Below are 13,044 nucleotides of genomic sequence, written 5' to 3' on the forward strand. Positions count from 1 at the left end.
TCTACAAGCAACACTAGACTCTATTATTATAGTGGGAGATTTTAATACGGTCTTAAATACCTCTATGGACCGGAAAGGAAATCACACTACAAACTATCACCCTCAGGCACTTAAGGAAATCAAGAATGTCATGGATATATTGGAATTAGTGGATATATGGAGACTTAAATACCCTGACCTAGTAAGATATACATGGCGGAGGCTTAATCAAGCTAGTCGCCTTGACTACTTTCTTATATCATTCTCTCTGGCACCAAAAGTTAAAAAGTGTTTGATAGGGGACAGAATGCGGTCGGACCATCACATAATTGGCATATATATTACTCTTACAGAATTTCCACGTGGGCGAGGATATTGGAAATTTAATCAAAGCCTACTAGATGATAAATTGTTTAGAACTAGGACAGAAGAATTTATAACTGACTTTTTTAGACAACATAGGTACAGCAGATCCCCATATTGTATGGGACACTTTTAAGTGTGCCTTTAGAGGCCATGCAATTCAGTACTCATCTATAAAACAAAAGCAATTTCGATCAAAAGAGTCCATATTAACAAAGGAAATTGAAGGACTAACAGTACAGTTAGATAACAATAAAAACGGTACCATAGAGGCACAGAATAAGTTAGAGGAAAAACAAAAAGAAATGGAGGAACTTATTCAAGAAAGATACAGTGTAATATATTATAAAAATAAAGCGAACTGGATGGAATATGGGGAAAAATGCACCAAATTCTTTTTCAATCTTCAATATAGAAATGCAACCAAAAAAAACGTATTAAAACTTGTTACAAATGATGGAGTCACGCATGATTCACCAAATGATATTTTGAAAGAGGAAGTAAAGTACTTAAGAATATGTTTTCGTTTCAGGCTCCTCCATCTCCACTAACTGAAACTAATTGTATGGATTTTTTCCCTAATAATAATGTAAAATTAACATCTGTACAAAAAGACTCATGTGAAGGCCTAATTACAGAGGAGGAACTACTTGATGCAATTGGGGCCTTTAAGGATGGGAAAACTCCAGGACTGGATGGCATACCAGTGGAAGTATACAAACATTTTTTTGATATACTCAAAGGACCATTATTAGCTTGTTTTAACCACTCCTATATAAATTATAGATTATCAGACACGCAACAAGAAGGTGTGATATCATTATTACTGAAACAGGACCCAAGTGGTATATACAAAGATCCAGTCCATTTAAAAAATTTGAGACCTCTTACACTTCAGTGTTGTGATGCAAAAATCCTAGCAAAATGCTTGGTGCACAGAATAAAAATAGTTTTGTTAGATATTATTCATCCTAATCAGACAGGTTTTTTACATGGACGATACATTGGAGATAATATAAGGCAAGTACTGGAAACAATAGAACACTATGAAATATCGGGGACACCAGGCCTGGTTTTCATAGCTGATTTTGAAAAGGCTTTTGATAAAGTACGACTGGAGTTTATATATAAATGCCTAGAATATTTCAATTTTGGGGAATCTCTTATAAAATGGGTAAAAATTATGTATAGTAACCCTAGGTGTAAAATAGTAAATAATGGCTACATCTCAGAAAGTTTTAAACTATCTAGAGGAGTAAAACAAGGTTGTCCACTATCGGCATATCTATTTATTATTGCCATCGAAATGTTAGCTGTTAAAATTAGATCAAACATTAATATTAAGGGATTAGAAATCCAGGGCCTAAAAACTAAGGTGTCATTGTACGCTGATGATTCATGTTTTCTTTTAAAACCACAACTAGAATCTCTCCACGGCCTCTTAGAGGATCTAGATACATTTGCTATCCTCTCTGGATTAAAACCAAATTATGATAAATGTACCATATTACGTATTGGATCACTAAAAAATACACATTTTACATTGCCATGTAGTTTACCAATTAAATGGTCTGACGGAGATGTGAACATACTCGGTATACAAATCCCAAAAGAAAGAAATGATCTCACTCCAATAAATTTTTATAGAAAGTTATCAAAAATAGATAAGATCTTGCTACCATGGAAAGGAAAATACCTGTCTATTTGTGGGAAAATCACCCTGATTAACTCTTTAATCATATCACAGTTTACCTATTTGCTTATGGTTTTGCCTACACCTAGTGACCTGCTTTTTAAATTATATGAACAAAAAATATTCAATTTTATTTGGAACGGCAAGCCAGATAAAATTAAAAGGGCCTATTTATATAACGAATATGAATTCGGAGGGCAGAAATTATTAAATATTAAAGCATTAGACCTCTCACTAAAGGCATCAGTCATACAAAAGTTATACTTAAATCCAAACTGGTTCTCTAGTAGATTGGTACGAATGTCTCATCCTATGTTCAAGAAGGGCCTTTTTCCCTTTATTCAGATTACACCTGCTCACTTTCGGTTGCTTGAAAAGGAAATAATCTCCAAAATATCTTTATTTTTTAAACAAGCCTTAGAAAGTTGGTTGCAATTTCAGTTTAATCCACCTGAAAGGACGGAACAAATAGTACAACAAATCTTGTAGTTAAATTCAAATATAGTAATTGATAAAAAAACTGTATTTATCGAAGAAATTTTTAAAAAAGGTATAATTTTTGTGAATGATATCATAAATAGGACTGGTGGAGTAATGTCACACATGCAGCTAACACAGACATATGGAAATGTCTGCTCTACCCAAAATTACAACCAATTAATTGCAGCATTACCACAAAAATGGAAGAGGCAGGTAGAAGGGGATAAAAGTAAGGAACTTGTATGTCGGCCTTATATTAAAGAACATAAATGGTTAAAGAAAAGTGTGATAAATAAAAACATATACCAATTTCATTTAAGGACCAAAAAACTTACAGCTGTGCCATATAAATTGCAAAATAGTTGGGAAGTGATTTTCGATGTACCCATTCCATGGCACATGTTTTATGAATTGATCCGCAAAACAACGCCGGATTCAAAACTTCGAATTTTTCAATTTAAATTATTGTACAAAATTCTTGCAACTAATAGAATGTTATATATATGGGGGATACAATCTTCCCAGCTCTGTAGATTCTGCTGTGAGGAGGCAGAGTCATTAGACCATTTATTTTGGTATTGTCCGCATGTAGCTCGTTTTTGGTCACAGGTCCAGGAATGGTTGAAGAATTGCAACATTTGCGTAGAACTAACGCTACAGATAGCAATATTGGGGGATTTGAAAAGCCATAGTCAATCAATCAATAATATAATAATTATTTTAGCAAAAATGTTTATTTTTAATTTACAATCCGTGGAAGCTATGAGAATAGGAAGATTCAAATCTTTTGTGAAGCATCACAGCACAGTTGAAAAATATATGGCAATAAAAGTCCGAAATGGATGATGTTGGAAGATAGATGGGAAAGGTTGAGTGGAGCTGAAGGGTGGGACTAATAACAAGATAAACAATGTAGGGCATACGGGATCTGTGAAATGTGTATAGGTGCGGAGCTATTGTGAAATAGCACAGTTACAAGTGGAAATCAAACTGGATGGACAACAGAAATAGAGGAAGGACTAAGAACAAACAAGAGAGAACTATTATAAAGTAGACTGTGTCTGTAAAATGTGTATAAGATGTATAAATTGAAGGTAAAAACAGAAATGTTTATCAGTTTACTCCAATTGGGGGATCGGTGGTAGGGTTTGCGGGGAATAATAATAAAGGTATACTCTTTAAAAAAGGTATGTATGTCTATGTAGGTATGTGTATGTATATATGTGTATATGTATGCATACGTGAATGGATATATATATTTACCCAAAAAAATATGGGGGATTGGAAATGATGCAGACAATTACATTGGAAGCAACATTCTTTCCGCAATATTAAGCTGATCCACCCCCCCAAAATTAAAAAAAAATTAAAAAATAAAAAAATAAAAATAAAAAAAGCAATCTTCTCTTGGGGAATGCTGCTTTTTAGTTAGCTTTGCAACAGTATCAAAAATAAATTTTGGATTGTTCTTATTTTCCTCGATTAAGTTGGAAAAGTAGGATGATCGAGCAGCAGTGAGGGCTCTTCGGTACTGCACGGTACTGTCTTTCCAAGCTAGTCGGAAGACTTCCAGTTTGGTGTGGCGCCATTTCCGTTCCAATTTCCTGGAAGCTTGCTTCAAAGCTCGGGTATTTTCTGTATACCAGGGAGCTAGTTTCTTATGACAAATGTTTTTCATTTTAAGGGGTGCAACTGCATCTAGGGTATTGCGCAAGGTTAAATTGAGTTCCTCAGTTAAGTGGTTAACTGATTTTTGTCCTCCGACGTCCTTGGGTAGGCAGAAGGAGTCTGGAAGGGCATCAAGGAATTTTTGTGTTGTCTGAGAATTTATAGCACGACTTTTGATGCTCCTTGGTTGGGGTCTGAGCAGATTATTTGTTGCGATTGCAAACGTAATAAAATGGTGGTCCGATAGTCCAGGATTATGTGGGAAAACATTAAGATCTACAACATTTATTCCATGGGACAAAACTAGGTCCAGAGTATGACTGTGGCAGTGAGTAGGTCCAGAGACATGTTGGACAAAACCCACTGAGTCGATGATGGCTCCGAAAGACTTTTGGAGTGGGTCTGTGGACTTCTCCATATGAATATTAAAATCACCAAAAATTAGAATATGATCTGCTATGACTACAAGGTCTGATAGGAATTCAGGGAACTCAGAGAGGAACGCTGTATATGGCCCAGGAGGCCTGTAAACAGTAGCTATAAAAAGTGATTGAGTAGGCTGCATAGATTTCATGACTAGAAGCTCAAAAGACGAAAACGTCATTTTTTTTTTGTAAATTGAAATTTGCTATCATAAATGTTAGCAACACCTCCGCCTTTGCAGGATGCACGGGGGATATGGTCACTAGTGTAACCAGGAGGTGAGGCCTCATTTAACACAGTAAATTCATCAGGCTTAAGCCATGTTTCAGTCAGGCCAATCACATCAAGATTATGATCAGTGATTAGTTCATTGACTATGACTGCCTTTGAAGTGAGGGATCTAACATTAAGTAACCCTATTTTGAGATGTGAGGTATCATGATCTCTTTCAATAATGGCAGGAATGGAGGAGGTCTTTATCCTAATAAGATTGCTAAGGCGAACACCGCCATGTTTAGTTTTGCCCAACCTAGGTCGAGGCACAGACACAGTCTCAATGGGTATGGGTATGGCTGAGCTGACTACACTGACTGTGCTATTGGCAGACTCCACTAAGCTGGCAGGTTGGCTAACAGCCTGCTGCCTGGCCTGCACCCTATTTCATTGTGGGGCTAAAGGAGTTAGAGCCCTATCTATGTTGGTAGATAAGATGAGAGCACCCCTCCAGCTAGGATGGAGTCCGTCACTCCTCAGCAGGTCAGGCTTGGTCCTGTTTGTGGGTGAGTCCCAGAAAGAGGGCCAATTATCTACAAATTCTATCTTTTGGGAGGGGCAGAAAACAGTTTTCAACCAGCGATTGAGTGCTGAGACTCTGCTGTAGAGCTCGTCACTCCACCTAACTGGGAGGGGGCCAGAGACAATTACTCGATGCCGACACATCTTTCTAGCTGATTTCACACGCTGAAGCTATGTTGCACTTGGTGACCTCTGACTGTTTCATCCTAACATCGTTGGTGCCGACGTGGATAACAATATCTCTATACTCTCTACACTCACCAGATTTAGCTTTAGCCAGCACCATCTTTAGATTAGCCTTAACGTCGGTAGCCCTGCCCCCTGGTAAACAGTGTATGATCGCTGGGTGATTCGTTTTAAGTCTAATACTGCGGGTAATGGAGTCGCCAATGACTAGGGATTTCAATTTGTCAGAGCTAATGGTTGGAGCCTTCGGCGTCTCAGACCCCGTAGCGGGAGGAGTAGAGACAAGAGAAGACTCAGCCTCAGACTCAGACTTGCTACATAATAGGGAAAACCGGTTGAAAGTTTCTGTCGGCTGAATGAGCGACACCAGTTGAGCATTCCTACAGCATTTCCCTCCAGAAGCCATGAGAAAGTTGTCCGGCTGCGGGGACTGTGCGGGGGGGGTTTATACTAACGTTACTATCTGTACTTACTGGTGGCACAGACGCTGTTTCTTCCTTTCCTACACTGAAATTACCCTTGCCTAACGATTGCGTCTGAAGCTGGGCTTGCAGCACAGCTATTCTCGCCGTAAGGCGATCGTTCTCCTGTATATTATGAGTACAGCGACTGCAATTAGAAGACATCATGTTAATGTTACTACTTAGCTTCGGCTGTTGAAGGTGCTGACGAACCATGTCCAGATAAAGCGTCAGGAGTGAAAAAGTTGAATGAGGGAAAAAAATAAGATTTGTGTGTTATTAGTTTAAGCACGCTATGTTTGTCTATTGTTGTGACTTAGATGAAGATCAGATCAAAATTTATGACCAATTTATGCAGAAATCCAGGTAATTCCAAAGGGTTCACTTACTTTTTCTTGCCACTATACAAGGTCAAAATAGGTACCATTTGAATTCGCCTCTAACACCCTGGGATGAGACTAGTGTATCGTAATTGTGAAACTATGAAGACTATTGTGTCTCTCTCTGGTGTGTCTCACAGGTGTGACAACAACTGTTACAAGTGAGTGGAAGAATTATGTACACAAACAGTAAATGTGCCTTGCTAGAGAAAATGTGCTGGCAGAACGTTTTCGCTTGTCTGCAAAAATGTCCCCTGTGCACATAATTCTTTGGAGGTTGGGTTGCAGAAATGGTAGGGCATCTGGGAAGTTTGATGATCTCCATATTGTATGTCATTTGGATGCCTTCGTGTTGTGACTAACAGGGAAGTTAATCTCTTTTTAGGGACTGTGTGTACCTGTGCCTGTTGAACAGCGGAACCAGCTTTGTGGCCGGTTTTGCTATCTTCTCTGTTCTGGGCTTCATGGCTTATGAACAAGGGACAGACATCTCAACGGTGGCCAAATCAGGGGTCAAGTGTTGCAGCAGTGAGATATGAAATTAACAAATGCACAAACAAACAAATTAACAAACCCTTGTAAGTTCTGCTTTGTTACAAGACAGGTGTCTTAGCATTTCAAGGATCTAACTATTCCCTCTGCCCCTGAGAGTTCAGTAATGAGTTTACCTGTGTTGCTGCATACAGGTCCTGGCCTGGCATTCATCGCCTACCCTTGTGCCGTGGCCATGATGCCATTACCCCAGCTTTGGGCCATCTTCTTCTTCATCATGATAATCCTACTGGGGTTAGACAGTGAGGTGTGTTAGAGTGGTCCTGAAGGTCTACGGAATATTTCCTTAGTGAAGGATAATTACATAACCTACAATAGATGCTACAATCATCACTAAACTAATGGATGTGAAACTGTGAAGGAGTAGCTAGTATTTCAAAGAACAGAGTTTCCACTGAACTTCCCCATCATCTCTCCTTCAGTTTGTAGCTCTGGAGTCTTTGATGACAGCTATCTCAGACATGAATCCCTCCTTCTTCCTGGTTGGCCATCGGCGTGTAAAATCCTCCTCATCATCAGTGTGGGTAGCTTCTTCATTGGCCTGGTCATGGTCACAGAGGTGAGAGGTCATTTTAAGTCACCATTCTATAAGGATATAGGTTATAAAATATAGAATTTCAAGGCCATCGTTATTAGATCAATCATGACAGTAACGAGATATATGATCAATTATGTACCTCCCAAGTGATCTGTTTCAACATATCCCTGTGTTTCAACATACCTCCTTGTTCCGCAGAATTGTTGGTTGTTTCCACTTATTCCGTAAGCGATTGGGCTGCTGGACACACCTACGATCATTGTCTGAGTGTTTTGTAGACTCTGGAGGTAGATTATAATCTTATTGTTGTGCTCAGTAAGACCTTATACTTTCTTTCTCTTTCTACCCCTCCTCTATTTGCAGGGAGGCCTGTATATCTTCCAGCTGTTTGATTACTATGCCTGCAGTGGAATGACTCTGCTTCTCTTCGCTATACTACAGTCAGTGTGTATCAGCTGGGTTTATGGTGAGTTAGCCCAGCCTACTCCCAGTGTCTCTTAGGGCCCACAACCACTTTTGTTCAATGTCAGTCGGGGTCTCAACTTACTGTTAGTTAAGATAGTAGAATACACAATGTGACATTTTGAAACGTGGTAGTGCATCCGCAGTTTTCCTCTTGTTATCTCAGTCACTGGCAGTCACCCAATTAGCCCATGTCAGCTACCATGTTATAGTTTGCTAGGTAAGTTAGTCTAGTCAGCTATCTAAACCTTGTATTATATTACAAACATTAATGAAGGCATTTTCATGTAAGTTATTATTAAGTGTTACCACTATCATTGTAGGTTTTATGAAAACATAATAGTAAAATTAGTGCTACCAGGAATCCTTGGGATGTCCCTACCTTAAACCCTAACCTTAACCACTTTAAATGTCAACTTCAATGGAGTAGGAACGTCCCAACGATCCCTGATAACAAGGAGCTGTAAAAGACCCTGCTTGGCCCCATTCTATCAATCCCAGATAATCAATCACAGAAACCCTAATTGCAGGTCAGCTTCCCTCAGGATGTTTCTGTTCAAGGTGTTTATGGCATTATCCAAGTTGTTCCTCTGGCACACATTGCCACTTTGGACATTGATGTGAAACGACATCTCGTTACTTTGGGATTATAAGGTTCTGACAATGTTGGTCAAAAATTCGAATTTTACATAGAGTTGCTCTTTAGGTGGTCCTTTACGTGTGAGATAAGTCAGATTTTTGAAAAAGTACATTTACAATGAAAAAAATGAAAAAAGTTATATTTACGCAAACACCTTTGTTCTTGGTGCTTTAAGGTTCAATATGCAATCCAATCACACAATGCTGGGTAGTCAATAACAAATAATTGTACGTAAGGGTAGCCTAGTGGTTAGAGAAGTTGGACTAGCAACCGAAAGGTTGCAAGTTCGAATCCCTGAGCTGACAAGGTACAAATCTGTCGTTCTGCCCCTGAACAGGCAGTTAACCCACTGTTCCTAGGCCGTCATTGAAAATAAGAATTTGTTCTTAACTGACTTGCCTAGTTAAATAAAGGTAAAATAAAAAAATAAAAATAAAAAGTAAGGTGATATACTTGAAAATAGGAGGACATCACAAAACAGTTCTGAGATCTGGTACTTAAAAATACTAATTATCTCAAAACTATACATTTTGCAGATAGAACTTTATAGTCCTGAGTCCTTGATTATTCACATCACAGGTTATGGTTGTAACATGTACGCTGGGAGTCGGGAAGCAAGTTCAGGGAGTGAATTTAATAACTAAATGAACATAGAACAAAACAAGAAAGACGGGTAAAGTACAGACATGAACACTGGAACAGAAACAATAACACCTTGGGAAGGAACCTAAGGGGTGACAGATGTAGGGAAGGTTATCAAATCATTATTAGTTATTTGTTACATGCGCCGAATACAACAGGTGTAGTAGACCTTACAGTGAAATGCTTACTTACAAGCCCTTAACCAACAATGCTTTAAGAAGTTAAGAAAATAAATACAAATAAGTGTTAAGTAAAAAATAGAAAATTAAAGTAACAACTAATTTAACAGCAGCAGCTAAAGAGCAAGCGAGGCTATAAACAAGGGGCACCGGTACATAGTCAATGTGCGGGGACATCGTTTAGTCGAGGTAATTGAGGTAATATGTACATGTAGGTAGAGTTAAAGTGACTATGCATAGATTATAAACAGAGCAACAGCAGCATACAAAAGGGGTCTTGGTAGCCCTTTGATTAGCTGTTTAGGAGTCATGAAGGTATTGAATTCCAGGTGACAGGTGTGTGTAATAATGAGCAGCCTGATGACCTAGAGAGCCGGACAGGCATTGTATGTGACCGTACCCCTTCCCTGACGCATGGCTTTAGCCACAGGACGCCGACCAGAGGGACGATCCCGGGGACCAGGAGCGGACTGGTGACCTCTACTGATGCTCAGGAACCTATCGAGACTGGGTGAGGCTCGGGAACCTATCGAGACTGGGTGAGGCTCGGGAACCTATCGAGACTGGGTGAGGCTCGGGAACCTATCGAGACTGGGTGAGGCGTGGGAACTAGGCGAGCCAGCTAAGGCATGGAAGCCTAACAAGCCGGCCGAGGACCCGACATCAAAAATAACTAAAGACACTGATGCTCCCCTTTGGTGAGGGGTTATTCTTTAGCGTGTAGGCTGGGACTCGGGAAGCGAGTTCTCGAAATGAACAAAACAAGAAACACAGGTAGCATACAGACATAAACACTGGAACAGAAACAATCATGCCTGGGGAAGAACTCAAAATAAGTGACAGATATAGGGAAGGTAATCAGGAAGGTGATGAAGTCCAGGTGAGTCTGATAAGGCGCTGGTGCGTGTAATGATGATGATGAGTGTGCGTAATAATGAGCGTCAGAGAGAGAGTATACGTGACACTGGTCCTCTTTTCATATTACTTATATTTTTTTCACCACTTTTTCAGAAGAATGGCCATAACGTGAAATCTGATTTTCTAAACAAAGAAATACAGGTACCTTAGACCATAGTTTCCTAAACTTGGTCCTGGGGCCCACCAATGGGTGCATGTTTAGTTTTTTGCCATAACACTACACAACTGAATCAAATAATAAAAGCTTGATGATGAGTTGGTTATTTGAATCAGCTGTTGGGGGCCCAGGACCGAGTTTGGGAAACCCTGGTTAGAGCTGTTTTCCAGGTTTTCTAATCTGCAAATGTTTAAACCTGTCTGTCACTTGGTGGTTTGAGAATGTTTACCTGGGTATTTGACAGACCAACTGACCAAACCCTTTTATTGACTGCTGTTATTTTGAGTCCCTGTTGATATGTTTACTCCACAGGTGCAGACCGTCTGTACGATAATATGGAAGACATGATTGGTTATCGACCCTTACCCATCATTAAGTACTGTTTGAAGTATTTCACTCCTGTCACGATCGTCTATGGGAGAGAGAGAGGATCAAGGCGCAGCGTGTGAAAAATACATCTTCTCTTTATTAGAAGAAGAACGAAACAAAACAACAAACGTGAAGCTATCAAAGACTATGTGCAAACATACAACATAGACAATTACCCACAAAACCCCAATGCCTATGACTGCCTTAAATATGGCTCTCAATCAGAGACAATGAACCACAGCTGCCTCTAATTGAGAACCAATCTAGGCAGCCATAGACATAACTAGACAACTACACTAGACACTGTCCCATACACATACAACACCCCTAGACACTACAAAAACACATACATTCCCCATGTCACACCCTGACCTAACTAAAAAACATAAAGAAAACAAAGAATACTAAGGCCAGGGCGTGACAACTCCAGTCATCTGCACTGTAAGTTTTATTTCTTGACACCCCACTGTCAACAACAAATTAGTTTGTTATTTTTCCAATTATAGTTATAGTAAACATGACGTTGATGTCCCAGTAATACAAGTGATTTACAGAAAACCAAAAGTTTAGTTGGCAATACAGAGAAATATAAATCAAATGGATGCCGATGTGTAACCTATGTAAAGTAGATAATCCTAACTTTATGTTTATTATAAATGCTTCTATAAAAACAAAGAGAGTCTCACACTCTATGTATAAACTCACCGTCATTTATTGGGTAAATCACCAATGTTTTGGCATCACTGTGCGTTCTTCAGGGTAATGTTATGAATGATTGAACCAGGTTATGTAGACAAAACAGTGCAATTTGCACAAACTGATGACTAGAGAGTGGTGTGTCATTATTATTATTTTTAATTAGAATGAATTGAGTGAAACTGTTAAAAGACAATGCGAGAATATAGTAGATGTCATCGAGTGATTGTTTAGCAGACATGATAATGCAAGCTGTTCCTTTGAAGGAAAGCAATTGTTTGCAATAAAAAATGTCCTGGTGATTGATGTGATGTGATTGATGTTGAACTGTTGAATGTGTTAGGACATTTGAAACAGTTGGGAATTTATGTGGTGAATGGGGGTGGCCTGAGGTTGAAAAGTTTGAATGTGGCAAAAAGTGATTGATGAGCTCTTTTAAGTGTCGTGTTTATGCCTTTTTGTGGTCATTCTGTCCAGATGTTCTCACGCTATCAAGTGATTGCTTATAATACATGATATTACAGCTGTTACTTTGAAGTAAAGCAAGTGTTTGTAATAAAAATGTCCTGGTGATTGATTCAGTGACCTTGTTGACCTTGTTGAAATGCTGAATGTGTTTGAACATTTGGGTAGGTCTCACCTGTAACATAATAATAATAATGATTATAATAATATTGTTATTCTTTTTATCAAGACACAAGGCGAGACCCAGATACAGACACAAGAGGCAGATGGTTGGAGTTTTACAATGTTTATTAATCCCAAAAGGGGTAAGCAAGAGAATGGTCGTGTACAGGAAAAAGGTGGTCAAAACCAGTTCAGAGTCCAATAGGTACCGAAGGGCAGGCAGATTCAAGGTCAGGGCATGCAGGATTATCAGGCAGGCGGGAAAGAAGTCGAGTCAGGCAGTGGTCAAATCCGGGAAGACTAGCATAAGAGAATAGAAAAGGAGTACGGGGGAAAAAACACGCTGGTTGACATACAAGACGAACTGGCAAAGAGAGACAGGAAACACGGGGATAAATACACTGGGGAAAATAATCGACACCTGGAGGGGGTGGAGACAATCACAGGGACAGGTGAAATAGATCAGGGCGTGACACTTTTTATAATAATACAAATCTGTCATTTAACCAAATTTCTTGAAAAACCTTTTTGCATCAGCAGTTGTCACAAAGTGTTTTACAGTTACCCCATCTAGAAATATAAGACCCATCAATGCATATGCCGAAGCACAGCATCTAGGAAACACTCCCTAGAAGTCATAAACCTAGAAACAAAATTAGAGAGGAACCATGCTCGGAGGGCTGTGCTGAGTGGACATTTAAGAGTACGTGTGCCCCTTATTGTTATTCAAGATGTTCCAACTTTCATACTATAGATGATCATCAGGGTCATAAACTATCAAGCCATGTATGTGTGTGTGTGTGAGTGATGATCTATTATTTAATTGTGTAATATCT

General features: G+C 39.2%; 2 pseudogenes; one reads left to right on the plus strand and one right to left on the minus strand.

Annotated features, from left to right (window-relative positions):
- Positions 1-1,308: 1,308 nt before the first annotated feature.
- On the minus strand, positions 1,309-6,475 carry LOC129851529 (uncharacterized; annotated as a pseudogene).
- Positions 6,476-6,530: 55 nt separating this feature from the next.
- LOC129851530 (sodium- and chloride-dependent GABA transporter 3-like) lies at positions 6,531-8,283 on the plus strand (annotated as a pseudogene).
- Positions 8,284-13,044: the final 4,761 nt, after the last annotated feature.

Source organism: Salvelinus fontinalis, chromosome 3, assembly GCF_029448725.1.
Source record: "Salvelinus fontinalis isolate EN_2023a chromosome 3, ASM2944872v1, whole genome shotgun sequence".
Taxonomy (NCBI): Eukaryota; Metazoa; Chordata; class Actinopteri; order Salmoniformes; family Salmonidae; genus Salvelinus; species Salvelinus fontinalis.